Source organism: Cydia amplana, chromosome 10, assembly GCF_948474715.1.
Source record: "Cydia amplana chromosome 10, ilCydAmpl1.1, whole genome shotgun sequence".
In the NCBI taxonomy this organism is placed as follows: Eukaryota; Metazoa; Arthropoda; class Insecta; order Lepidoptera; family Tortricidae; genus Cydia; species Cydia amplana.
Window position 1 is genome coordinate 16,181,717 of NC_086078.1, and position 27,789 is coordinate 16,209,505.

Below are 27,789 nucleotides of genomic sequence, written 5' to 3' on the forward strand. Positions count from 1 at the left end.
ATTAGGAAAACTTAGAAATTGGAATGTATAAAAGTAAGTGGGCTTAATAATGTTTAGTTCAAGTACGCTTTAAGCAAAACCGCGATTAACGGTTTTATTGCCTTATTTGTAAAAATATATCGAGATCTCTGGATACAACAGTCGTAAAGGACATTTGGTGAAAATTAGTTATATAGGTAAGGTACATAATAAACTGTACATATAGAGTTTTGTTCAGAATTACAAATGATGTCATTCTTTATAGTTAAAATGTTGATATGTCTTAAAAATGCCTTTACGACCCAATTTTTATACTATGAGCAAGCAAAAACAGTTAGCTAAAGGGACGTAAATGACCAGCTATTGATGTCTTATAGGTAGTATTGGTATTAAGCAAAAATATGTATAAACGTTTGTGAATTATTTGCGATTTCTGTGTGCTTCGTTACTGGAATTCAGGCCGTGTGTTCTGACCAATGATCGGAATAGGTAGTGCCATTTGGGGTCAATGACCTCAAACATTGTACTTAACATGGATAAGACACGGGATTCCTAGACTCTTATTTTTTCACGAAAATATTTCTTGGCGTGTCTTTAATAGGCTACATGACAAATTTGTATTTATGGTATCAAACGATCGGGTTTGTTTTCAGGATCAAATGTCTATATATTATGGGACCCATTGCATTAAAGCAATACAAAAGTCAGAAATTATAGTCAAAGTTCGACAGTCGCAAAACAAGGAAATTGCGATTTTGTCCGTGAAATATTGCGTTTATGTATATAGTTGCTATACAATATTTTTTTGGATAAAATGTAAGGAATCGAACGGTACCCTTACTTTTATCGTTTTTGGAAGTTAAAAAAAAACTTAAATTTTGAAACTTTCAGGTCCTGTATTTTTGTAACATTTCCGTATTTTATTTTAATATCCACATTATTATGATAAATTGCTCATTTGCTATCTATTTTACTAGATTTTATTATAAAATTCCACACGTGTCATCATCCCTATTGAAGTAGGTAATATGAAAACCCGGAGTGAAAAGGTACAGTGCCAGCCACTTGAATAGCCTCACTCACCAAAATTAATATTTCTCATAGTAATATAAAAAGGAGATATACATTAAACATTAAATATGAAATAAAACAAGAAGCCTCGTAATGGTAAATAAAATCTTTATTGTTATCTAATCAAAGTTTTAAGAAATAACGTCAAACAAATAATTGACCCTTCCACTTGAATAGCCTCACATGCTAAAAGATACTGTTTAGTTATTCAAACTCTTTCGTTTAATATTTCGTATACCTTCTATTAGACCTTATTAATTGGAAAAAACGATTAGGTAGTGATTCATATAAAGAATGTATGTAATTAACGTCCACAGAATCCCAAACAGTGTAAATAGCTTGAATCAGTTCTTCTTTATTACTAAACTGTCTTCCGTTGTAATAAACTTGCCGAGACAACCAACCCCAGGCATTTTCCATGATTTCCAGATCAGGGGACAAGGATGGCCAATCTAGAACTTCAATCTGGTTTTCTTCAAACCACTTTGTAACTATGGCTGACGTGTGTATGGGAGCATTATCATGCTGAAAAAACATTTTTTTTCTACTTATTACTTTTCTGATCGTACTTTTTGTTTCTTTTAATAAATTTAAATACTTTTCAGCATTTAGTCTTCCGTCTACCACAAATAAATCAACAGTACCATAGTAAGAAATTGCTCCCCAAACCATCACCGATCCGAGAGTTGAATGATGACGTGATAGTCCTTTCGGTTTTTTCCTTAGGTCATGAAAATAATATTTAAATCCATCTGGACCATCTAGATTAACTTTTTCTCATTACTAAAAATCACATTTCGCCACTCGGTTTTCCAGCACATGTACTTTTTAGCAATAAGATAGTCGACCCGCCACATGTTGTTCGCGCAAAGGAGGTTTACTCATGATTTTTTTTCGTTTGAGGTGGGATGATGTTCTAATAATCCGTCGAACTGTAGAGAGAGATGCTCTAGTATTTATTTCACTAGCTATTTGCCTGGCGGTCTTGGTGGAATTTGAAGCAGAGCGTAAAATAAGTCGACGTTCACGATCCGTAGTGGCAAATTTTGTGCGTCCTTTATACTGGTGGCCGTAATTTTCCTTATTTTTAACATAATTATTAATAACTTTAGGGCTGCGACCTATTTTTTTAGCTATCTCAAGATGGGATAATTTTAGAGTTAAATAAAAATTAACCTTTTCAATTTCTAAACTTGTAAGTTTTTTACCACGTCCCATAGTCACAAAAACACTGTGTTTATCGCGTTACTGCAGATATTTAATAGAATGCCATCTGTATTATCTAATCATAATAAAATAAATTTGAAAGCGAAACTTAAATGCATGGTTTGGACGATTATGTTACACTGAGGCTATTCATGTGGACGGCCCGTATTAGCTCTTGCGTCCACGACGTTTCGCGCGCAGACAAGTTCGGACTTGTTAATGTGTAGTTCGATAAACGTCAGGGCGTACAATTCAAATTTAAGGTATATTGATAAAAATAATCACGTATAATTATAATACTCACAATAAATAGGTGAGGCTATTTAAGTGGTTGGCACTGTATATCCATGAAATATCCCGTATATCCCGTGAAATGGCACTACCAATTCCGATCACTGGTTCTGACTGAGTGTGCGATTGCAAGCGAGTTGGGGCCAATGTAACGTGACACTTGCTTAACACTTTCAGTGCCAAGCGCCCCATTTCAGTACAAAATGAACAGTTGAACACACCTACTGTGTTTTTGGCAGAGAATGTGTTCATTGATGCCGTCCATGTATCTGTAAATGTCCTTGATAAAATGAGTGATGATGTTCGTCGCTGCATTACTGCCGTGGTTATGACGTTTAATCCGTCACTCATTTTATCAACTGTATTGCAATGCAAAACGTTAGCAACGCCGCCGCAGTAAAACCGGAACAATAATGCAGCTGCTGTTACCCTATATTGATTGATTGATCCTTCCGGCCGATTTCGGCCATGGCGACCACTTCGACTCCTAGTTTGCTCGGCGCTCGTGCGCCCGAATATACCCCATATACCTTGCTGTCACAAAGAAGATGATGATGACAGCAAGCTATATGATGATATGTCATCTTCTTTGCGTTATACCCGGCTTGTAGACACGGCTCATGGGAGTCCGCTTGATAAATAATATCAAGAATTGGCGTAGGCACTAGTTAAACGAATGCGACTGCCATCTGACCTTCCAACCCAGAGGGTAAACTAGGCGCTTATCGGGATAAGTCCGGTTTCCTCATGATGTTTCCCTTCAACGAAAAGCGACTGATTAATATCAAATGATATTTCGTACATAAGTTCCCAAAAACTCATTGGTACGAGCCGGGATTTGAACATTGAACCCGCGATTGAAAGTCACGCGCTCACAAGCAATCAGAATGGCAACGAGCGCTCGCTTGATCAATTAGCAATAAAGCATTTACCGCAAGTCGAATGTGGGTTTTACGCGGATTCAATTAAAATGGACGTATATCGGCCAACTTTAAACAGAATAATTTACTGGTGTTTCCAATGAGATATGGAACGAAGACCCAATGAAATCGGGTAATGAACGCTAGTCTCAATTCGTGAGGCAGTGGCCGTATCTTATGAGGATAGGAAATAGCTTATGCGATTTAGGTGGCTCTCTGATCTCCGTCTATATAATTTATATTTAGACAATTTGCATTTTCAGGAAAAAGTGAACCATTTACTTTTTTCAAAAAACTACTTAACTTATAGGCTATTTATACTCAGAATCACGAGGACTATCGGTTTAAAAAAAAAAGAAAAAAGTGTCCCAAAAATTGACAGTTTTGTGATGCATTTTCGCAAACATTTTGTATGGACCGTCACATAACTGACACCTAAAATTTGTATAAAAAGCTAGGGGTCTTTTTTTATCAATAATAGTTCTCGTGATTCTGAGTCTGAATAGCCCAAATGTTTATCTAAAAAAAAGGAAATGATATACTTTTTTCTGAAAACTTCATATACAGGGTTTGCGAAATGACAGAAACATGGAACATACTCGTATATTATATGGAATATGAACATATTAATTTTATCTACCTACAACTCTAAATCCACCAATGTATTTTAGTGTGAACTGCTAATTCTAGGTAATATAATATGATATTATGTACTTACTATACCTATGTTAATACTTCGATAACGCAATTAATATAGGTTTAATAATTGCCACGTTAATTGTTTTTGGATCCCGTCAAAGGCTATAATAAATGTCCAATATCCCGCCAATAAACATTTATAGAAGTTTAATGATTTCTTATGCAATTTTTGCTTAACGAAACTCCATGTGCGTCATGTTTTTACATCATTTAAAAATCGTTTTTACACTCACTGCTTAATTGGAGGTTTAAAAGCTCGGTTTAATTGTGTTTTAAAACTGCAATAGTGCAATAAAACTGCATTGTCGCTGTAAAAGTTTATCACGGGAATGACACAAACATGTACTTGTACGAGCCTGTAGTCTGTACAGTCAGCATCAATACTTGGATATACTATACAATAATTTTATTTGATGACCAAAATGACGGTAGTTGACGATGTTAAAAACTTGCAAAAATCCTGCATCTTGGGAACGTTATATTTACATGTATTTTGGTGATTGGCTTACATTTTGCAAATATTTTTAATCTCAAATCCCATGCCATTGTTTCCAAATAATTTACTCAACAATAAACGTATTCTCTATATTTCTGCTCAGGTAAGTACAAAAGTTTTATTTGTGTTAAACTTAAATAAGTAAGGATAGTATTACTGAGTGAAGTCGGAGATGTAATTAGAGTAATTTTTCTCTTCATTGTTAATATAAGTTACCTTGTGATCGGCTTATATCTAATCTACAATCTACAATGTAAAATTACTTTTTTATTGGTCGATTTTACATTAAGCGGGTGCCCCGTAGAAAATATAGTATGTTATTACTTTTTTCATTTTATTAATTTAGGTAAAAAAATACGAAATAACGAAATAAGGACCACCCTACTGAGCATGCGTGTGTTTTGATGCAACCTGTTAAATGTATAATTTGGAAATTAGACTAGGCAACAAGATATCAACTTTTAATTTTTCAACAAATTCATCTACCTACATCATTTCGTTTTTTCCGGTCTCATAATAAGTTTCACCCTGGATAGCTGATAGAAAAATTAGTAACGGTCATGCCTCGAACAGTTTTAATTACTAATAGTTGAGCAATATAATAGTATTTCATTAAGTTATCTTCCTTTTGCTTATAGCGTTCAACGGTGTATGAAGTTTCTACTCTTAGTACATTTTTAAATTCGAAAAACGATTTCAAAAAAATATACTACCTACCTCGCTCGCCCGATCTTCCTATTTCGCATTTCTATTTCAGATTTTACCAGAGGGCCTACCTGGAATCACGTTCGACGTGTTGCCTCTCTGTCACACTTGTAAATTCGTACGTAAGTGTGACAGGGAGGCAACACGTTGAACATGTTTCGCGGTAGAACCTCAGGTCCGATTTCCGGATAGTTACGAAGTTGATTCAAATACATACGAGTAGAGATGCCCCGAATAGTAGTTTTGGTCGAATACCGAATACCGAATATTCGGCATGACAAGCAAACATTTTGAGGCACAATTATTATGAAAATTAATCGCCAACAAAGCTCAACGTTAGATGACGTTAGCTAAGATATATTTTTGTTGAACAGAATTAATGAATAGAGTCAAACAAATCAGACTCATGATAAAAATAAAATGTTTTTTAACCAACAAATGCTCAAAAAATGGTCTTCATATTTAACAACTTTCCAAGAACACATTCTAAATATACCGACATAGGCTACATAGTTTTTGGTTATTTTTATTGTGCAATTTTTCATTTTAAGTAGGTGCAACAGATATTCGGTATGACTTTGACTTTTATAGATTTATTGATTATGGTAAAAATTAGGAGCGAAAAACAGATTTCATACAAATTTTTAAATGCTCCTCTCTTATAATCTCGGAATAATAAACCAATAGGAACCGCCATTATCAGGCGTTCCCCTCTGCCAAAAGTCGGCGGCCGCCGGTCAAGGAGGTTATATAAAACTAGTTGCCATACGTCATACGCCATTCAGCAAACGTCAGTCTAAGCGGAATGTTAGGAGTAGAAAATGCCGAATTGTAGCGTTTTCTCCTGTAAAAACTGATCGGAAACATCTAGCGTACTTAAAGAACACGTTTCTTTTCATATGTAAGTACTATTACATGTAAATATTATCAAATAGTGCACTAATTTAGCAAAAAACTAAAAAACATTGTCAATCTGAAAGTGATACCACTTCATGGTACTAGATCTAATTTAGGGTAATATTTAAAGAAGACTTTCTAAATATTCATTAGGTATACCTAACTTCTAATTTGCGTTGCTTATTATTATATAATTTATATAACACATTATTTTTATATAACACCTTATTTTTATATCAACATAATCCATTCAATGAAATAAATAGTATAAATCATAAATAACGTGATATTACCGATATAGGGTCATTGTGCTATTTTCCGTCCATGCTCTAGTCTCTAGTTTTCGTCCACATGACAGATTAGCAAATAACATATTTGATATTTAATTTGCTACTTACCAAATACATTTTTTATGTAGATAGATATATTGTCTCGACATTAAGGATTGCATAAGTCCAAATTTGTGCAGCAATGTAGATTTATATTCAATTTCGTCAAGTGGACGAAAACTAGATCTGGACGAAAACTAACGCACCTACCCTACTACTGTTTGAAAATTCATTGTTCTCTTAGTTTCTATCGTATATTTTTTATTTGACATGTCCAATATTTGTATTGTATTTTATTTATTTTAAGGTATTTACTGCCGTCATTTTCCATAAATAGGCACTTTTAATTTATTACTCTGGTATCACTCTACCATAGTTAGCGATGGGACACCATATAAACCAATATCGATAAAATCTATATGAACATTATAAATATATTGTTATTTTGATTTACTTTTTTAGATTTCCAAAAGATGCAATAAATTTTCAACATAAGTAGTTTTCAGCTTATCAAGCCAAAAATATTGCAATATCAGTCACGTTTTAAAGATCTAAGAACTGCATAAGTAAGTTTGTAATTCCATATAAATATATGCTATTACAAAGTTACTGTTGCAGTTCCTACAAATAATAGGTAAAGTAAAGGTACACTACGATGTACCTGATGTACGATGTGAGTATGAATAAAGATGTGTTTAGTTATGATAATATGTGTATACATAGTATGGGTATGAGTACCCGAAAAGAAGGACTGTCTACAAAAAGAGTTGAGATCCCATCAAAAACATTACATGTAATATAGACAAATTGACAACTTTACATAGGTACATTGCAAGTTAAATAAAAGCTTGTAAAAAGGTGCAAGTCTCGCAACGCTTTTATTACAAAAAGTTCTGAGATGTAACGTGAAACCAAGTCGGTTATTTTAATCAGTGCCAGGGGGTGTTAAAACCGTATCAATAAGATATAATGACTTGGCAATCGCACATAATGCTTTACTCGTACCGTACTCGTAAATATGTGTAATGCTCAAACTGCAATTAGCGCTAGCTGCGCTAGCGTTATGTTCAATTAGAATTATTTTTAGTAGGTGACGATGATCCTTATGTCATTATGCAGCCGTGCGATGGCCAAGTCATTATACTTATTACAAATTAAAGATATCTTATTGATACGGTTTTAACACCCCCTGGCACTGATTAAAATAACCGACTTGGTTTCACATTAGCATTACATCTCAAAACTTTTTTGTAGTAGAAGCGTTGCGAGACTTGCAGCTTTTTACATGTAATGTTTTTGATGGTTATAATTGATTAAAGCAGACAGTTAAAATTCAGTCAATAAAATATCGACAATATTATCGACAAGTCCTTCGCACTTCTACGTTTACTTAGAACTGACATCATCTCGTTCACGGACAGGGTTGTCTGTGTTTGTTCTTGTATTTGTGTGAATATAGTTTATGCTAGTGTTTGATAATTTTGTCGTGTGCGTGTGTAGCGACGCATGCAAAAAATGCATTAGTGTTTACATTATTTGTGTGCGTTCCTCGCCCCCCGCGCCGAAAACGGCAGAATTTTTCACATAGAAATTAGTGCGTGTCACCACTCCATATGATTATTCCTCCGAGCTTATAATAATTAAAAATTCGAACGTAGGGGCATAGCTGTGGTTGATATACAACAAATTGTGTCAAAATATTTTCAAAAATGTTAAAATATCCATGGAGCAGAGGACTAATACGTTTGTATGCAAAAGGCGATTTCGCACGGGTCCACTTTCCTCTTAACAGTGATAGACAAAGCATCTAAAGCTTCTAAGGTCTTGAGATGTTCATCAGTTGTAATCTAGTATTCTGAGTACCAGGTCGCGGTGTGGACCGGTTAATTAACACGGATTACCTCTCAGATCGTGCAGTGTCCCTGTAACGTGTTCTAGTTATGGAACAAGGCTTCCTAACCGCCGAGAGATGTATGTACAACTAGCGACCCGCCCCGGCTACGCACGGGTAGTTCAACGAATTTACACAAAACCTTTACCAATTATACACCAAAGCCTTCCTCAAGAATCACTCTATTACCTAATAGGTGAAAACCGCATGAAAATTCGTAATCATAATCATAATTAATCATAATTCTTTATTGCAACGTACGGTACTTATTGAGTTTATCGCGAATATACAGACAGACAGACGCGGCAGGTTACTTTGTTTTATAATATGTATTGATATTGATTGTTCAGTCGCCATGAGATATATCAAAGCGGTGTTGAGAAATATCTGAACAAAGCATTTATTATAAAGATGTAAAAGTGCATGTTCAGATAATTTTGAGCTCCTTGGCCGCTCCGATATATCTGATGGCGGCTGTACAGGCCTGTAACAGACATGAATACTGTGAAGTTTTGTTATAAGCCAAAATAACAAATGTTACTATGTGATACAATCGAGTCAAGCACTGCAGCAGACAGAGTTTACAGTCGAATAAAAAACTAGAAAAGCGGCCAAGTGCGAGTCGGACTCGCCCATGAAGGGTTCCGTATTTAGGCGATTTATGACGTATTAAAAAAAAACTACTTGCTAGATCTCGTTCAAACCAATTTTCGGTGGAGTTTACATGGTAATGTACATCATATATTTTTTTTAGTTTTATCATTCTCTTATTTTAGAAGTTAGGGGGGGGGGGGGGGGACACATTTTACCACTTTGGAAGTGTCTCTCGCGCAAACTATTCAGTTTAGAAAAAAATGATATTAGGAACCTCAATATCATTTTTGAAGACCTATCCATAGATACCCCACACGTATGGGTTTGATGAAAAAAAAATTTTTGAGTTTCAGTTCGAAGTATGGGGAACCCCAAAAATTAATTGTTTTTTTTCTATTTTTGTGTGAAAATCTTAATGCGGTTCACAGAATACATCTACTTACCAAGTTTCAACAGTATAGTTCTTATAGTTTCGGAGAAAAGTGGCTGTGACATACGGACGGACAGACAGACGGACAGACAGACGGACAGACAGACAGACAGACAGACATGACGAATCTATAAGGGTTCCGTTTTTTGCCATTTGGCTACGGAACCCTAAAAACGATTGGAAAACTTTAATCAAATAGGGCAACAAAAAAATCGAAATAGCCAACTATACAACAGCTAAATAATTTAAAAGACAGCTATTTCATTGACATTTAGACCATTAATCTTTTGGACGCCAATGACCGATATATCCGCACCGTAGGTTCAACGCCAAAGACCGATTAATCGGTCACATATCACAGAGCAACATAGACCTACGTGTAGGTATATGCATAAAGTTCAATTTCAGTTTTGACACTTCGGTGACGTGGCGTCAGCGTGACAGCTTTTGTCACTTTTGTGTTTGACACGGCGTCGAAAAGGTTAACTATGTATTTGATTTCAGTAGGTATGTTTTTTTTATTTGTTATCAAAAACCTACTAGATAAAAAAATATTACTTTGGTAATCCTTTGTGATAGATACAATTTCCCATGTAAATAAAAATCGCCGTAATTTATCAATTTATGATAATAAAACAAAGGTCTTGTTTTAAAACTTATTTCTTACTCAACTCCCAGCCATCCTTGAATACCCAACCAGTATATTTTTTGTGGCGGCTTGCCGTACAATAAAATTATACGCAATTTACTTAAATTATGGTTCAAAAAATAAATACCTAGGTACATCATAATCCAGGGTTACCGAGAGATATATGTACTGAGCGTAAGCATGGGTACTTAGGTACTTTTGGATAATATTTTTTGTTGCCTCTGTACGTTATGGTTTAAAAAAGGAAAGTCATAATTGTGTGGCTTTAGTGAAAAGAGGTATGTAAGGAGTGTACAGGAAGGGACTTGAAACCATTATCACTTGAGTCACAGAATTATGGAAAGAAGTACGGCTACCACCAGTTTTAGCATTGACATATTATATGCTCACGTCCTCGGAAATTACTTTCTATATAGGTATTAGGTAAGCACATCTCGCTTGCACTAATATGCGAGTACGAGCGAGATGCATAGAAAGTAAGTTACGTAGACGAAGCTAATATGTCAATCTCAAAACTGGTGGTAGCGGTACAGTAATATACCTTAGATGGGAATTACTTTGATTTGAGAGGAGGACGAAATGTGTATAAAACTGTGTAAAGGGGTACTTACCAGCTTACCACACAACATCGGTATTCCACTATCGGACTAATTAAAGCCTCTTTGTTAAGCTATTGTAACCTATTAACTTCCATACAACATCACAACTCACCACGATAACACAATGACTGCGCGAAAACACATTACTGACATACTTTAATTCAGCAAAATCACAATACAACCCTACTTTTCTAAAAAGGTCCATATAAACCTGACGCGGAAAGCATCATACACCTTTTTAATTTTGCACGCTTGCCCGTCTATGGCGCTTAAGACGTTTTCCTTTCACGTGTTCGTATTTACATAAGGCGGCGTGGTGCATTAAGTGTTTTGTACGGAGCCGGAAAGTAATAAGTAACTTGACACGCCGTGATTAGCCTGTCATAGGTCTGGAACGTGGAATCGTAAACAGGTTCGCTTGGCGAGTACAGATTGGGGTACAGATGAGGCATTAAAAAAGTTTATTACACAAATTGCATGTAAAGACCAATTAGACCAGCCAGCGGCGTCGCAGCAATGGGAAACGACCGATATCACTGTCAAGCAATGATCTAGAATAACTATAGAAGTCTGACTATAGAGCTTAAAAATGATCCCACGGGAATTGTGCCGCGAGCGACTTAACTGTACAGCACGCATGTTGATAATTAATCGTCAAATATTTCAATGCTGCGCAGAAGGCTTGACATATAGAATTTTATTTTAACCAATCAAAACTATTATATGTATTAACCATTCACAACCCTTGCGGGACATTGTACATTTGGTAATATTCAAAGCTCCGGGCGGGAAGTGTGCTGGCCAACGTAACCAATTAACACAAAATTTTCTAATTCTTACAAGTAAACAGATTGTTCAACAAAACCAACAACGAAAAAAGTTTTGCAACAATAAAAAGTGACGTAGCTCTCTAACGTAAATTATCCCAATAGATTGCGGACATCACACACAGTCCACAGCGGTCGGCTACAGTTTGAGAACCGAGAAGAAGACATCGTACAATCCTTGTTAAAACAAAATTCCATTAACTTTGTATCCATTAGAAAAGTGTGGTCAGGTCAAAGTAAACCAGTAACAAAACAGTTTCAACAACTAAAAAGTTCTGCTTACAATAAAAAGTGACGTAGCTCTCTAACGTAAGTTATCCCCACCAGATTGCGGACATCCACACAGTCCACGCGGTCGGCTACAGTTTGAGAACCGAGAAGAAGCTACATCGTAGAATCCTTGCGCAACAAAGTGCGGTCACTTTGTCTGCATTGGGAAAGTGTGGACGGCGGTTTAGCACTATTCAAGTAGGAAGCTTTTAGCTCTCTGAATTGCTATATTCCACCTTGCATCAAATAAGTACCTGGTTTTTTTTATATAGGATATTTCTTAGTGATAAAATGCTCTTGTTACCTATATAGGAATTTGATATGACCTCGAGAACCCACTTGGGTCATCGACAAAGACTTGGAAAACAATTTAGGATTTTTTATTTATTTAGAGTTGTAGACGATTTTCCCTACTCTTAGACTTGTTCTTGGCAATGGTCTTACGACCTAAGTACTGGTCAACGATTTTCCGAGAGATTTTCCCATTTCCTTATTTGTGAATTTGATAGTTAATATAGGCAGACAAATAAGATACAATTTTTCTTCAAGAAAGGAATTTTAAAGGCATCTTTTAATATAAGGGAATTTGTCGCAACATTCAATACATTGTAGCGAGACAAAAGATTTTTTGCAACGAAGTGGAGCGCACTACGGATGTCCATTTACATAACTGCCTTATTTTATTTTAAGAGACGCTCCGATATTCACTCAGGGATCTCGTGTTCGAATATCTTTATAAGGCTTGTTTGTGTGGTTTTCATTTTTTGTGTTTATCATCTTTTCGTTTAATTTGTCTGAGATACGTATATACGCTGTGTCCGTGTATTCTTTAACTGTTTGTACTTACTAACATCAACAACATAAGTGAAACAAGTATATTTACTTAAAAGTGTTGTTAACTTTAATTCGTGTGTTCCTGTTATTTTCAAATTGGTATAGGTCGCAGCAATAATGAATGTTGCAACAGTATTGCAGCTGCAGTTGCCATCTGAATGTCGTTTTATTTGGCTGGATTGTTACAAAACCAGTTACGGAGACTTATATAAATTTAAGATAAGATAAGATAAAAGATAAAAGATAGTTTATTCAAGTAGGCATAATTACAATGCGCTTATGAACGTCAAATAAAGCTAGGTAGACCGGCTCCAACCCTACACCTCTGCCCCGAGAAGATTTAAATCCCCCCTCAATTGGAGGAGGGTATCCCAATATGGGACCGGCAACAAACTCGGCGGGACACATCTTTTCAAAAATAATTACATCTTATAATTAACATGCATTACGAGAAAATAAGGGAAAAAATACAATTTAAATTACTATAGAATTCATGCAATTATACACATAAGGTGTAATAGAAATTTGATTTAGAAAATATACATATGTACATGGAATCATACAAAATCGTAGCTCTTTCAGAAAACATATCAAATTCTTACAAAAGGAAAAGAAAATAAAGTTATTAAAAGAAATGGGAAAACATATTATATAAATCTGATTGATTATTATTAATTACCAACATATAATATTTGATGTGCTTTCCTGCTTACCTGAGCTGTGTCACCTATAACTCTATACATAATACAATGTTTTTAATTGCTACTACTTTTTATTAGTTAGTTTCTGGTTTGGACCATGCATGTTTGTCTGTCAAGTAGTCCTCGACTCTGTAATAAGCTTTTAACATCAATGACTTTTTTAAGTAATTCTTAAGAGCTGGAAAGGGTAATCTTAAAGCATTCTCAGGTAACTTGTTATAAAAATGAATGCATTGCCCAACGAATGACTTTTGTACTTTACGGACACGAAACTTTCTGATAGCAAGCTTATTTCTATTTCTAGTGTTAAAGTTATGGACATCAGAATTCTTAGTGAAGGAGTCTAGATTCTTAATAACATAAATAATACTATCATATATGTATTGGGAAGCTACAGTTAAAATATTAATTTCTTTGAAAAGTTCTCTTAATGATTCACGCGCTCTTAAGTTATATATAGAACGAATGGCTCTCTTTTGTAAGACAAATATAGTCTGTATGTCAGCTGCTTTGCCCCAAACCAGAATACCATATGACATTACACTATGAAAATAACTATAATAAACAAGGCGAGCTGTTTCAACATTAGTCAGTTGTCTAATTCTCCTCACGGCGTAAGCGGCCGAACTTAATTTGTTAGCTAGTGTTCCGATATGAGGACTCCATTGTAGATTTTTGTCCAATGTTAAACCAAGAAACAGAGCTTTATCTACCATCTCTAAGCATTCATTATTCAAAAGTATTTTAGTATCGACTGGTTTAACATTCGGCAAAGAAAATCTAATACATTTGGTTTTCTTAGCATTAAGAAGCAAATTGTTCATAGTAAACCAGTTAAGTACATTAACGAGTGTGCTGTTAATTACACTATAATCGGTAGATTTCCGATCAACCTTAAAAAAAGGCTTAAAATTTATAAGCATATAACATTTACATTTATATGTCAGATCTAGATCAAACAATTTAAAATGTAACGAGTATGCAAATGGCGGCACATTTACTAGCCTCGCGTCGGGTCCAGGCTTCCTCAATATTTCCATCAATATCAATTGCGATACTCGCCTGTGCTCTAGTTTTCTCAATCAAACTGGACGATATGAATAAAATCATTTTGTATTTACATGGGACTGGTGCGGTAAACTAGAATAATCTATCTGTTATAGGGTCAGGTGGGGTAAATATACCTACTCGTAAACACGGGTAAAAATAAGACTGAGTTTTTAACAGTCAAAAACTGTAAGTATACGCATACCTAGGCAAACACATAGGTACTTAGGCAAAAAATACAAGCCGCCAACTTATTTTTACAAAACCTTAATATACCTACGATTACCAGATAGACTATTCTTATTAACTGACTAATTGGCACAAATTTGTATAAGCGACACATCAACATCACGAACAATTGCATTCCCAGTTGCGCAGACGCACACGTGTCGTACAATTCAGCCAGTGTAACATGGCCTTTAGTTCATAAACCACTATGCCTAAACAAGTATCGCAGTGTGGTGTAGCAGACTTCTCAGTTGTATGGTTTTGTCGTATTGGAATGATACAGGGAGCTCGCAACCTGCGCGTCATTTGTAGCGTATGAAATGTAAATGTACACTCGTTACGTTGCACGCCGTCCGCTTCGTATTCATGAGGGCGCCACGAGGCATAGGAGGTAACGTTTAACATTGTTTCATCATCATCATTTTCTGCATCTTATCTTCGGATATCATCACACTTTTATTCACATTCACACGAACATAATTCACTTCACAGTAACCTCGAATTGGTATATTCAGCCACCCAAAACTGCGTCTTTATATCATCATCATCATCTTCTTCCTCGCGTTATCCCGGCATATTGCCACGGCTCATGGAAGTCTGGGGTCCGCTTAACAACTAATCCCAAGAATTGACATAGGCACTATGTAGTTTTTACGAAAGCGACTGCCATCCGACCGTCCAACTATTGGGGGAAACTATTAGGCCTTAGGTATTAGGATTAGTCCGGTTTCCTCACGATTTTTTCCTGCACCGAAAAGCGACTGGGAAATATAAAATGATATTTCGTACAAGTTCCAAAAACGAACTAGTTTAAGATAATATATATATTACACCTAATTGCTATTCATAAGTGCTTATTGCTTGGCTTACATGAATAAAGTATATTTTGACTTTGACTTTTGACTTTGAACTCAGTTGACATCCGAACTTCACCTCAAGGGCGCAGGTAAAACAAAAAATCGCTCCCTTCTGCCCCACGTCCACGGCCAAAACAGAACATGCGCGCATTATCTTCAAATGTGTCAACGGCTCGCTCTTTTACTTCTCAACTATCGGACTATTGTGATTTTTTTATGTCCTCTTTATGTGCCACTTATTGGCGATCACGAGCGCTTTTTCAATGCATTCCCGCTTTTACGACGCATTATGCTGACACGAGCTACGTCTGTATGCATGTGTTTATCAGGAGTCAAACGAAGTCGTGGCTATTTTTATTCGCTACCGTTCCTACGATGTATGTATGTCGTATGTCGCCACAGCATAGGTATAGGTTAGGTACGATTTTTTTATCATGTGGCCAAGCGATACAATGACATGATCAATTCTAAGGTCTTTTCTGTAACACTCCCGTGAGACTCGAACGTATTTAAAGTGTCGAAAGGGCCTCTACGTGATAGCCTGCCCAAAATGTTTACTACTTTCGTTAAATAAGTAAATTTAGAATTATAAATGGAAAAGCAACTGGAATTAAGTAATGATTTTAACAATTACTTGTTCGACTAAAATCATTATTATGTGAATGACTTAATTTGTAAAGTGATGATAAAGTGACAAATATTTTTCATGTTATATAATATCAACAGATGTGGCTTTATCACAAGTAGGTATGCAAGAAAATTAAACTAATACCGCACGCACATTCAGCCTTATAATTAGCCATGTCTAATAATTACATTCCACATTTGCATAGTAGTCGAGAAATGCATTATGTAGATTGTATAAACCTCAATACGCTACCTCAATTATATTCTAATAACAGGAGAATATTCTGAGAGGTGCACAGAATGCCATCTTGCTGGAATGTAGAGGAGCACAATTGGGAAAGCACCGCTGCATTTAACAAGGGAACCACTACTTCCCTACTAATATGAATTAAGTATAAAACAAAGTCGATTCCCGCTGTCTGTCTGTCTGTATAATCTTTAAAACTACGCAACGGATTAGGATGCGGTTTTTTTAGGGTTCCGTAGCCAAATGGCAAAAAACGGAACCCTTATAGATTCGTCATGTCTGTCTGTCTGTCTGTCCGTCTGTCCGTCTGTCCGTCTGTCCGTCTGTCTGTCCGTCCGTATGTCACAGCCACTTTTCTCCGAAACTATAAGAACTATACTGTTGAAACTTGGTAAATAGATGTATTCTGTGAACCGCATTAAGATTTTCAGACAAAAATAGAAAAAAAACAATAAATTTTTGGGGTTCCCCATACTTCGAACTGAAACTCAAATTTTTTTTTTCATCAAACCCATACGTGTGGGGTATCTATGGATAGGTCTTCAAAAATGATATTGAGGTTTCTAATATCATTTTTTTCTAAACTGAATAGTTTGCGCGAGAGACACTTCCAAAGTGGTAAAATGTGTGTCCCCCCCCCTGTAACTTCTAAAATAAGAGAATGATAAAACTAAAAAAAATATATGATGTACATTACCATGTAAACTTCCACCGAAAATTGGTTTGAACGAGATCTAGTAAGTAGTTTTTTTTTAATACGTCATAAATCGCCTAAATACGGAACCCTTCATGGGCGAGTCCGACTCGCACTTGGCCGCTTTTTAATAGATAGAGAGATTCAAGAGGAAGTTTTATGTAAACTTTGTTAACCCGTGCGAAGCCGGGGCGGGTCGCTAGTTAAGTATAAAACAAAGTCACTTCCCGCTGTCTGTCTGTCTGTGTGTATGCTTAGATCTTTAAAACTACGCGGGTCGCTAGTTATTTATATAAATGCGAAAGTAGCTCTGTCTATTTGCTTGTTACATACGAGTATAACACTTTACTGTAGCGTTTTGTACACATATTTAATTACACAAACAGGTCTACCGCGATATAGTTTCATTGTTACTTTAAATTCCGACGTTACAGCCGAGGTGCAGAATGACCACAGCTGGTGAAACGTCGGAATTTAAGGTAAAATAAAAACAATGAAACTATATCGCGGTAGACCCGATTAAATATGCTTGCTTGTTACATAAACGGATTTCGATTAACTTTAGTAGGTAATTTTATTTTTCTGGCGTGGTGGCGCAGAATAGGGCAGAGTGCCTCTCTTGTGTCAGAGGCCAAGATCCTTTTTGGGTCACTGAGCCAGTGGAGTAGGTGATATTATGAAGATAATTTGAGTCCCGGAAAAGGATATAGGATAGTTTTATTAAAATGGATATAGGATAGGTTTACACGCAGCTGAAGTCGCAGACAAAAACTATTCAATAACTAATAGTGATATTATAATACTAGTTACAAGTAAATAGTCGTTGCTGACTCTGATATCTTTGCAATATTGTGTTTATCACAAAACGTGTATAAACTTTAGGTATTTTGCGAATATCATGAAGATGTTGATGAATTTGTAAAGCACAGGACATATTAGCAATTTCTTCATTTACTTAAGAACCGACGTTTCCAAAGCTTAAATCGCATATCAACAACTGTCAAACTCTTCCCCCGTTGACACCCAAACTCACTCGGGCAACCATCACGTTAACCAAACCTATCTGCATCACTATCACGCATGAAATGAAGTTATTAATGTACCATCGTAAGCTGGAGTAAAATTGTCTGTCACAATTAATTACCTAATCCAACATGCATGACAATCTAATAGCGGTGATCTAGCTGCGACCCGCTTTACGCTTTCTCCAGCACGAAGGCCTCAATGGGGCTTGGGCCTTAGAAAAAGCGGTTAAGGGCCAACTAATGGTATTGTATGTATGTATGTATGTATGTATGTATGTATGTATGGTATGTATGTATGTATGTATGCATGTATGTATATCTGTATGTACGAGTATGTATGTCACTTTATTGCACACAAACAAGTTTACACAAAACAGAAACAACAGAGTAAAAGATGTAAGTGCATGTACAAAGGCGAACCTATGAGAAAATGAGAGAGGAACAAACACTTAACATATAGGTAAAATTGTAATTGTAATTGTTGTCGCGTGTTTAATAATTGTCGACTACTGAAGCTAGGAAATAAAGCATTAATGGCCCCACTGGTGCGTTGCGTCGCGTTGTCGCAAGGCATTTTTGGGTATGTCATCAAAAATGTAAAGTGTCGCAGTGTCGAAGCTACGACAATGAAACAACGCGATGCAACGCAACGCGCGGCCTTATACGCTAGCGACTGCGTCAACTCATTCCGCTTTGACCAATGTCAGTACGAGGGAGATGCATTGTGAGTTAGTTTACGCAGTCGTTAGCGAATATGTCAGTGTCAAACGTGATAAGGATACTGGTAGGTCGGGCCCATATAACAAACAACCGCTTACAAATACCGCCCGTTCTCTGGCCAAGGCCTAACGGCCCAGCCACGACACGTGGCAACAATAGGTAGGAATGAAAGGTTCGATCGCTGTGTCTGTCTCCAAAATATGGCCGCCGCTCGTCGCTGTCGCCGCCGCGCGATGTCGTGGCCGGCCCGTAAGGTCGTGAGTTGAACTTAATTGGAGCCGGCCGGGTGACACGGAAAGGAGATGCATCGCCGGCTCTATGAAATGCATAAATTTCTAACCGAGACCATGGACACTTTTGTTTTATGGTGATATGGTTTTGCGAATTCTGCCCTAAGGTAAGATATAATATTTTAAGTTCCAAACATTGTAAGTAAGAATGTAAGTAGGTTTAAAAGTGGATAATGCCATCGGAATCGTATAAAATAGTTTTTAGACCACATAATAATAATCTTAGTTAAGAATAAGAGTACTGCAGGGTGTACTTGCAGGTGCCCGGCTTAGGCCCTTTGATTTTATATGATGTTTTAATGAGGTTTTAATCATACGTGATTACATTGAATTATAGCGAACGTACGTATATTATGGAGCAGCCAGGAAACTAGGAAAAAAGTGATAATCTCATGCCTATGTTTCCGATTTAGGCCACTAGATGGCAAACTCTCCAACATGCAAAAAGAAGCGTGCATGAACTGTATGGCACTGCCACCTACATAGGTACCTACTACACTACTCGTTGAGAAGTGTCAATGTCAAGTTTTTCATTTAGGTCACTAGATGGCAAACCCTCCAACGTGCAAAAATGAGCGTGCATAAACTGTATGGCACTGCCACCTACATAGGTACCTACAATACTCGTTGAAAAGTGTCAATGTCAAGTTTTTCATTTAGGTCACCAGATGGCAAATCCTCCAACGTGCAAAAATGAGCGTGCATGAACTGTATGGCGCTGCACCTGCTGGTGTAGAGTGTCATGTCAAGTTTAAGAGCCAACAGGAGTGGTCATTTCTCCATACAAACGTACTCGACTGTTTCCTCCGTGGGTTTTGAAGCTAGAGCAATGATTTTTTCAACACAGATTAATATTGTAAATATGTGTGTCGGACCGTTTTGCTTTTTTTGATATTTTTGTTTTTTAAGGCGCTAGAGACCTTCAAAAATGGCCAAAACAGCCTAATTGACTATGCCGCAATGAGAGGCGTGGTATTCAAAACTGATATCAATTAGCCAAAAAAGCAAAACGGTCCGACACGGATAATTTTATATTCATTTAGATTTCCAAATTTGGTTACGATTGGTTAAGTTTTGGAGGAGGAAACAGTCGAGTACGAAACCTCGATTGTTGAGATTTTTACGCAGGATTTTTCGCCTTGTCCTTATCGCACTAGTTTTAGGAGCCGCTTCCGTTAGCGAGACGGGTATATTTACCTAAAATATTTAAATCTCAGCTCCTGTTTCGTCTTAACTTTCTCATTTAGGCCACAAGATGGCAGACCCTTCAACGAGGACGATCTATAAGAGAGACCCCACGCTAGCGTCTCCCGAGCGTCGGCGTCTAGTCAACTCTGGCTGCTGCTCGACGCAACGTTGGCGCAACTGCACAGCGACGCCATTTTTCATAGCGCTGACGAGACGAACGACGCTCAAAGACGAGTGTGGGGTGGCCCTAACAGGCGTATTCGAACAATAAGATACGTGAAATATTAGATATTGATGCGATATGGATCGGATATGTCAGTGTAAAACAAGTGTCAAAAGTGACGTTGTTGTTTGAAGCAACGTCACTTTTGACACTTGTTTGACACTGACATGTCCGATATCCTTTCAATATCTAATATATTGTCTGGTTTGTTACGTCTTTAACTATTGAAAGTAGTTGTGTTGTTCGTATGTTGAGGCTTGTGTTTGTTTGTAGGGTGGATGGATACTCTACCGAACACCGTCTATACATCATACTCGTAACATCACCGACGATCTTTATCATACTGGCCGTGTGTTATCCAACCTCGACACTGGCAAAATCATCAAGCCCTGATGGAGCCATAATACACAAAAATTGATTGATATCTAATATTTGACGTGTCTTATTGTTCGAATACGGCTATAAGTCCAGTTAAATGCCAAGTTTCGCAGAAAAGTGCATAAAGGAGCAAAATGGAATCGAGGTGAAAGTTCAACATCTTTTGTTAGAACAAGCCCGGCTTTGTTCTAAACCTTTGTCAGAGAACAAATACTTGAGAACAATACAGTTTTGTGATTGATTGATTAATTAACTTAGTTCTAGAGGCTTCTCTGAGTTATTACTAATTATGGATGACGCATTAAGTTCATACATTGAGTTAACGTAGTTTTGATAATTAAGTTTTAAAAGTTTTATTAATTAATTAGGTAACTAATTAATTAAATAAATAACATTCGTTTACAACTGAAGACTCATTAATCAGGTTATTTTACTGACGTGTATTTAAAACATTGTTTTTATGTCTATATTATTTAGATTTTTGTTGAGTTCTTTGGACAGATGCGGAAAATGTTAGGGTCAAATAAGAAATAGACTGTAAAATAGCCTTAGAATATTTTTAACTTTTTAGGCTTCTTTTTGCTTTCTTTATTTCTAATTATGTGTAAGTATGTTTGTCTTAAAAGATATCAATTGGCCTTTGCGTCTATTGCAAATTTATGGTGCAAATCGGAGAGACAATGACCTCTCCGGACTTAACACCGCCTGGGACGGAATTAAGGAAACGAAGGGATGCCCAGCACCTGCATTACCCTCTCGGCATCACTGTCTTAACCCACAGGAAAGGCGAGCCAATACGTGTGGAGGCAGGTCGGCTGCAGGAATCTGCCGCTTATTTCAGGATGGACCCTACTCGCGCCTTACGGTAACTCCATACCAGGATTTAATTTTGGAGTATCCTTCTCCTAGACGGATTGCAAGACAATGCTAAGAGGTCCATCTCCCCTGTGACGAAACAGCTTTTTGCTTCGTTTGTGGACTTAGTCGCCTCGTACGACACCCTTATCCCATGTGAGGGTTGGCGCTATTCTAATGCCGGCCACCACACGGTAAAAGATATACAGACATTATTTTACACACATATTTATTCTAAACAAGGCTTGACCAGCAAATATTTTATTGTACCTACAGTCCAATTCACAAGTACTTACTTATATTTAAAAGCCAACATTCCAAATATATTTACATGCCTCTAAGAAACTGAAAATAAATAAATATATTTTTCAAATGTTGGCTTGTAAATATATTTGTAAACTCGACCGAAGGTAAATATTAATACAATTGTTTCGTATACCGCCAAACTGAATTTAAATGAAAACCAAAAAAAAGTAACTGGTAAGTACTCGTTGACGTCATTTTATAAAATCCCCTGAAGTCAGGATTCAAGGAAACCGCTAATTACCGATGACATATAAATCGCGCGGATCCTTGCCTCCAACGACGTACGCTATTTTAATTCATTGTATCACACCACACCATACAAAACAGACAGTCCTCTTTTTATAAAAAAACCGCGCCAATTACTACAAATACATACCAATATATGGAAAATATGAAACATACATCAACATTTCCATTTTCGTAGTATAGCGGGTGTCCTTAAGCACAGGGCGGACACGCCATACATCAAAAATCATTTGCGTTTATATGTGTGCGCGGCACGTCTGTATACGCGTCATTGTGTATGTGTGGGTAAGTTGCTTTACTGAGAGGACGCCAGAAGTCCGTCAGATTCATATCGCGAGGCGAGCACGGGGCGAGGTAATGCGAGTCGGGGCGGGGCGGTGCGTGGCCGTTCTGTATGATAATACAATTACTTATTCTGTGCCTTAAGCGACGGTAATCGCTTACCGTCAGGCGACTCGCCTGCACTTTTCTCTCCTATATCATTAAAAAAAATACAAAAAAGATTGTTCACTATTGTAGGAAACCGATCTCAGCACTACCGATGACATAATATAAATCGTGCGAATTCTTACCCCTAACGCAGCAAGCGTTTATTGTTGCAGTTGGACAATAAAACGCTTATCTAATCCTATCGTATCCAATTTTATCTTAACGACATACTCTATTGTATAACATTGTATCATGCCACACTATACAAAACAGATTGTTTACTATTGTAGGAAACCGCGCCTATTACCAATGATATATATTTCTGCGATTCTTGGGATTAGTTGCCAAGCGGACCCCAGGCTCCCATGAGCCGTGGCAAAATGCCAGGGCAACGCAAGGAAGATATATATTTCTGCGATTTTTCGTCTACAATGACGGACGCTTTTACATTTAAATGCATTGCATCAAGCTATATCTTAAAATATATTGTTCCCTAAGTTTGTCATCAATATTTTTCACTTATATCAACTATATCTCGTACTATTTCCTATACATTGTTTTTTTTTTGATATTCTAATAAATGCGGCAAAAGCTCCTGCAGAAACTATTACTTAAGGGTGTTTTCCCATCGAAAAAACGTACCTACACCAAAATACGGAGCAGCAGTTTTTACAGTTCACTATAAATGTCCGCTTAATAACAGTTTGTCTATACTACCATGTCGTACTTTAGTTACAAATAAATAACCCGGAGGAGCTTCCAAATTAAGTAACCAATCAAAGCAGTGAGCTAGGAGTGACTTCACGGTAAGTATATTCTACTCTGCGCACAAACCGTACGTTCTCACTTTATTTATAAAGCCACGGACAGACTGTCGCGCCGATCCGACCAGCAATATTTCAGTGTCAGCGAGCCACCGAGCCCCCTTTGATGATGCTACTTATGAATATCGCTGCTTCGCTCATCTGACAGCTCCGTGTGAACACAGCCGAACGGAATGCTACACTACGAATTTAAAACGCCGTAAGTGACTGGGATTCTAGTGCATTAAAACGCCTTCTTAAATGAATGGAGTGCTAAGACACAATTATCGAATGGTATTTATAATGTTGAAGATTGGAGGATTAATCAAGTAATATTTTTAACTGTTTTTGTAGATTGGCTTTTGCGTTCGGCCGTGTTGAATTATGTGGCACGATTTGTTAAAAAGTCGTCAAATAAATATGTCTTTTATTTTAATTATTTTTGTATTTATTGTTACAAAACGATATTTTTTTCAGAAATAGCAATAGCAATATTTAGTATAGTGTAGGTAGCACTTAATTTACTTATAACCTAATTCATTTTAAATTCAACAAATTATCAATAAAATTATTGTCCTTACGCCATCGCGGGTGCTGCCTTCCCATACATCCCTTGACGATTTCATTAAATCGTTGAAAGGAATTCTACGTGTTGGCTTCGACTCTGCATTCGCCTCGCAAATTACAAAGATATACCTACTTTTATATTTGGGTTTACAGAGATCCAGAGCCGCGTCTTTTCTGTGGCCATCGGAAAACTTTCCTAAGGGCTATAAAACCTAACTTTTGACTGGACTTCAAAATCTTCAAATCAGTATAAGCCACCCCACACTAGCGTCTCCCGAACGTCTGCGATGGCTGCTGCTCGACGCAACGTTGGCTCAACTGCGCTGCGATGCCATTTTCCAACGACGCCAACTAGACGCCGACGCTCAAAAGACGCTAGTGTAGGGTGGCCTTAAAACTAGGTGATTGGTTGTGGTGGAGTTGTAACAATTTCTACGTTTCCTCTGAGTCGTTTAAGAGATTTCCAATTTTGCTATTTTGGGTGCGGAACTCTGAAAGACGCTTAGTTTCTTGTTCCGACCCATTTAATATGTATCTACGTAACTATTCTTACCTTATTTTCATAACTGCTGGCTGAAGCAAACAATTGGCAGGTATTTGAGAAAAATGCGCAAAAACAGTAGAAGAAATATCTTAAAGAAACGATTTAAACCCAGAGAAAGCTATGATTATTGTCGTAGCTAACAAGATTGGGTGGTTAGCGGATAATCTCCTAAAACCGCAGGATGGCCGCCTGGTTCCAACGAGACCGACTGAGGACGGAGAAATCTTAATTAGGTAGGAAAGAAAATGTTAACAGTTACTGTGTACGTAAAAAAACGAAGTACACAGCACGGCTACCATCAGTTTGGCACTGACATAAACGTCATCGTGAACGTAATTTACTTTCTATGCATCTCGCTCGTACTCGCATATTAGTGCGAGCGAGATGTATAGAAGGTAAATTACGTTACACTGATTTAAACTTTCACGATTTTTACACATTATTAAATTATACAACGGGACTTAATCGCATAACCATAGTAATTTCAATCGGGACGAGGGTTTCAAGATCTCATCCACATGGAATCCAGTCATTAGTAAATGTAAGCGTAAACGAATATCGACAGTCGATAAATCGAATATCGTTAGTGTTGTGTGTCGACAGAGTGACATCCCTAGTGCGCAAAACGTTCAAGCGGATAAACAAGACCAAGTGCGGGTAGTTCGAAAAACTCGCGCGGTTAGACGATGCTGATGTCAACTTAAGCCAGTCTTCTCCGAGACCACGAGGACAACGCCGTCCTCGAAACGTCGGAGGTAAATCTTAAAACTTAGATACGCGATTAAGTCCCGTTGTATAATTTAATAATGTGTAAATTACGTTCTCGATAACGTATATGTCAGTTTTGACACTGTCAGTGACTCATGGTACGGGCTCTGGATAGGTATCCAGAAACGACAATTGTACAATGTAGTTGGAAATAATTTATGAAGATAATAATACGGATGTGCGGTCGCCATTAAATAATAATTATTGTTGGATTATACCATTTGCATCCGTGACTCAAACGCGCACACTATTTCAAACATAGTCATATTTTATCGTGTCAGGTGCTCGATAAAATACGAATCTGCAAAGCGAAGTGGAAATAAATAGGCTCTTAATCCTTTTTATATCGCGTACTATCATAAAAGTGTCACAGCCTTGGGCGGCGCAAACGAGAATTTATACCGCAATCGCAAATGAACGAGTTAGACGTTTGGTTAGGTCACAAGAACCTCGCCACCGCCATACAATTGGGTATGTGACTGTATTTAAAATAAATTATTTTACATCATGCATGAAATAAAGCACCAGAAGATTAATAGTGAAACGTGGACAGCAGACACGGTCGGACAGACAGACGCGCGAGTGATCTTATAAGGGTTCCGTTTTTTTCATTTTGAGGTGCGGAACCCTAAAAACTTAGGCAATGCTGCAATAGTATTGCAGCCGCAGTATAACATCAGAACGTCACCTTTAGTGACCTTATCTCTATCTATTTATTAGTTTTTTCTACTCCCGTACCTTTATTTGTCATTTAAAGGGTCGTGCACACACCTTTAAAACCCTACCTTATAGTCGTCAAAATAAGTCTTTAGTCTATTCCCCAAAAAAGAATTTGCATACACGCAGTATCTTTTTGACGATTTTACGATACTTCGTGTAATGACCACTTAAAAAATATTGAATGAAATACAGTGTTGCCAACCTTATTTTAAATGTCATCTCTGACAAATAAGTGAACCATAGACATGTTTTTAGGGTTCCGTAGCCAAATGGCAAAATACGGAACCCTTATAGATTCGTCATGTCTGTCTGTCTGTCTGTCCGTCTGTCCGTCTGTCTGTCCGTCCGTATGTCACAGCCACTTTTCTCCGAAACTATAAGAACTATACTGTTGAAACTTGGTAAGTAGATGTATTCTGTGAACCGCATTAAGATTTTCACACAAAAATAGAAAAAAAACAATAAGTTTTTGGGGTTCCCCATACTTTGAACTGAAACTCAAAAAATTTTTTTTCATCAAACCCATACGTGTGGGGTATCTATGGATAGGTCTTCAAAAATGATATTGAGGTTTCTAATATCATTTTTTTCTAAACTGAATAGTTTGCGCGAGAGACACTTCCAAAGTGGTAAAATGTGTGTCCCCCCCCCTGTAACTTCTAAAATAAGAGAATGATAAAACTAAAAAAAATATATGATGTACATTACCATGTAAACTTCCACCGAAAATTGGTTTGAACGAGATCTAGTGAGTAGTTTTTTTTTATACGTCATAAATCGCCTAAATACGGAACCCTTCATGGGCGAGTCCGACTCGCACTTGGCCGCTTTTTTAAATTTCATTCATTTATTCATTCATTCTTTTCCCGCCCGTACCCTCCATTTTTGCTACTTCTTGAATTAAAATTTTAAAATTTTATTTCCAAGTAAGTGCCTGGTCGTAGAAAAAGTATTGTATGCAACGTTGTTTAACTGAGTCAAAAAATACTCGTGGCGTCTTTATTAAAAATTTTCGGCTTCGCCTCAAATTGTTACTCACGCCACTCGCCTTTTTTGACCTCTCTTAAACAACGGTTGCATAAAATACTATTGTATCATCGAAACGAAGTTGCATTTCATGCGCGAGCTCCATGAAAACAAATCGAGCTCAACTACGTCACCTACAGAGATAATTGATGTCATCATAATATCAGCCTTTTATCGCCCACTGCTGAGCATAGGCCTCTCTTCGAGTACGCCACTTATCCCGGTCCTGAGCCAACCTCATCCAGAAGTGACCCGCAATCTTCCGAATATCGTCCACCAAACGATCCAACGGACGCCAGGCACTCCTTTCGTATGAAAGCGGCCACCATTCCATTAGGTATCATTTTGGCCCACCTGCCATCATTTTGCCTGGCAACATCTCAAAATTGATGTACAAGTACGTAATCTTATGAAATAGATGTTTCAAAATATTAAAATACATTTTGTTTTTAAGTGACTTATCAATTACTAAACATGATCAATCACGCCAAAATAACCAAACAGTTATTCCAATAACGATGACGCAACCGTTAATAACCGAATAACCGAAATAATTAACTTAACTAACATCTTCGATCGATCATTCATCACTCATTTAACCGGAAGCACTAAC

The 27,789-nt window shown here is 37.1% G+C and overlaps 1 long non-coding RNA gene across 1 annotated transcript in view; it reads right to left on the minus strand.

The window, feature by feature from the left end:
• LOC134651501 (uncharacterized) overlaps nucleotides 1–26,942 on the minus strand; it is a 225,093-nt gene extending 198,151 nt beyond the window's left edge. The window contains exon 1 of the long non-coding RNA XR_010097107.1: nucleotides 26,649–26,942. This is a non-coding gene — a long non-coding RNA (uncharacterized LOC134651501). The remainder of the gene's footprint in view (nucleotides 1–26,648) is intronic.
• Between the last annotated feature and the right edge of the window lie 847 nt (nucleotides 26,943–27,789).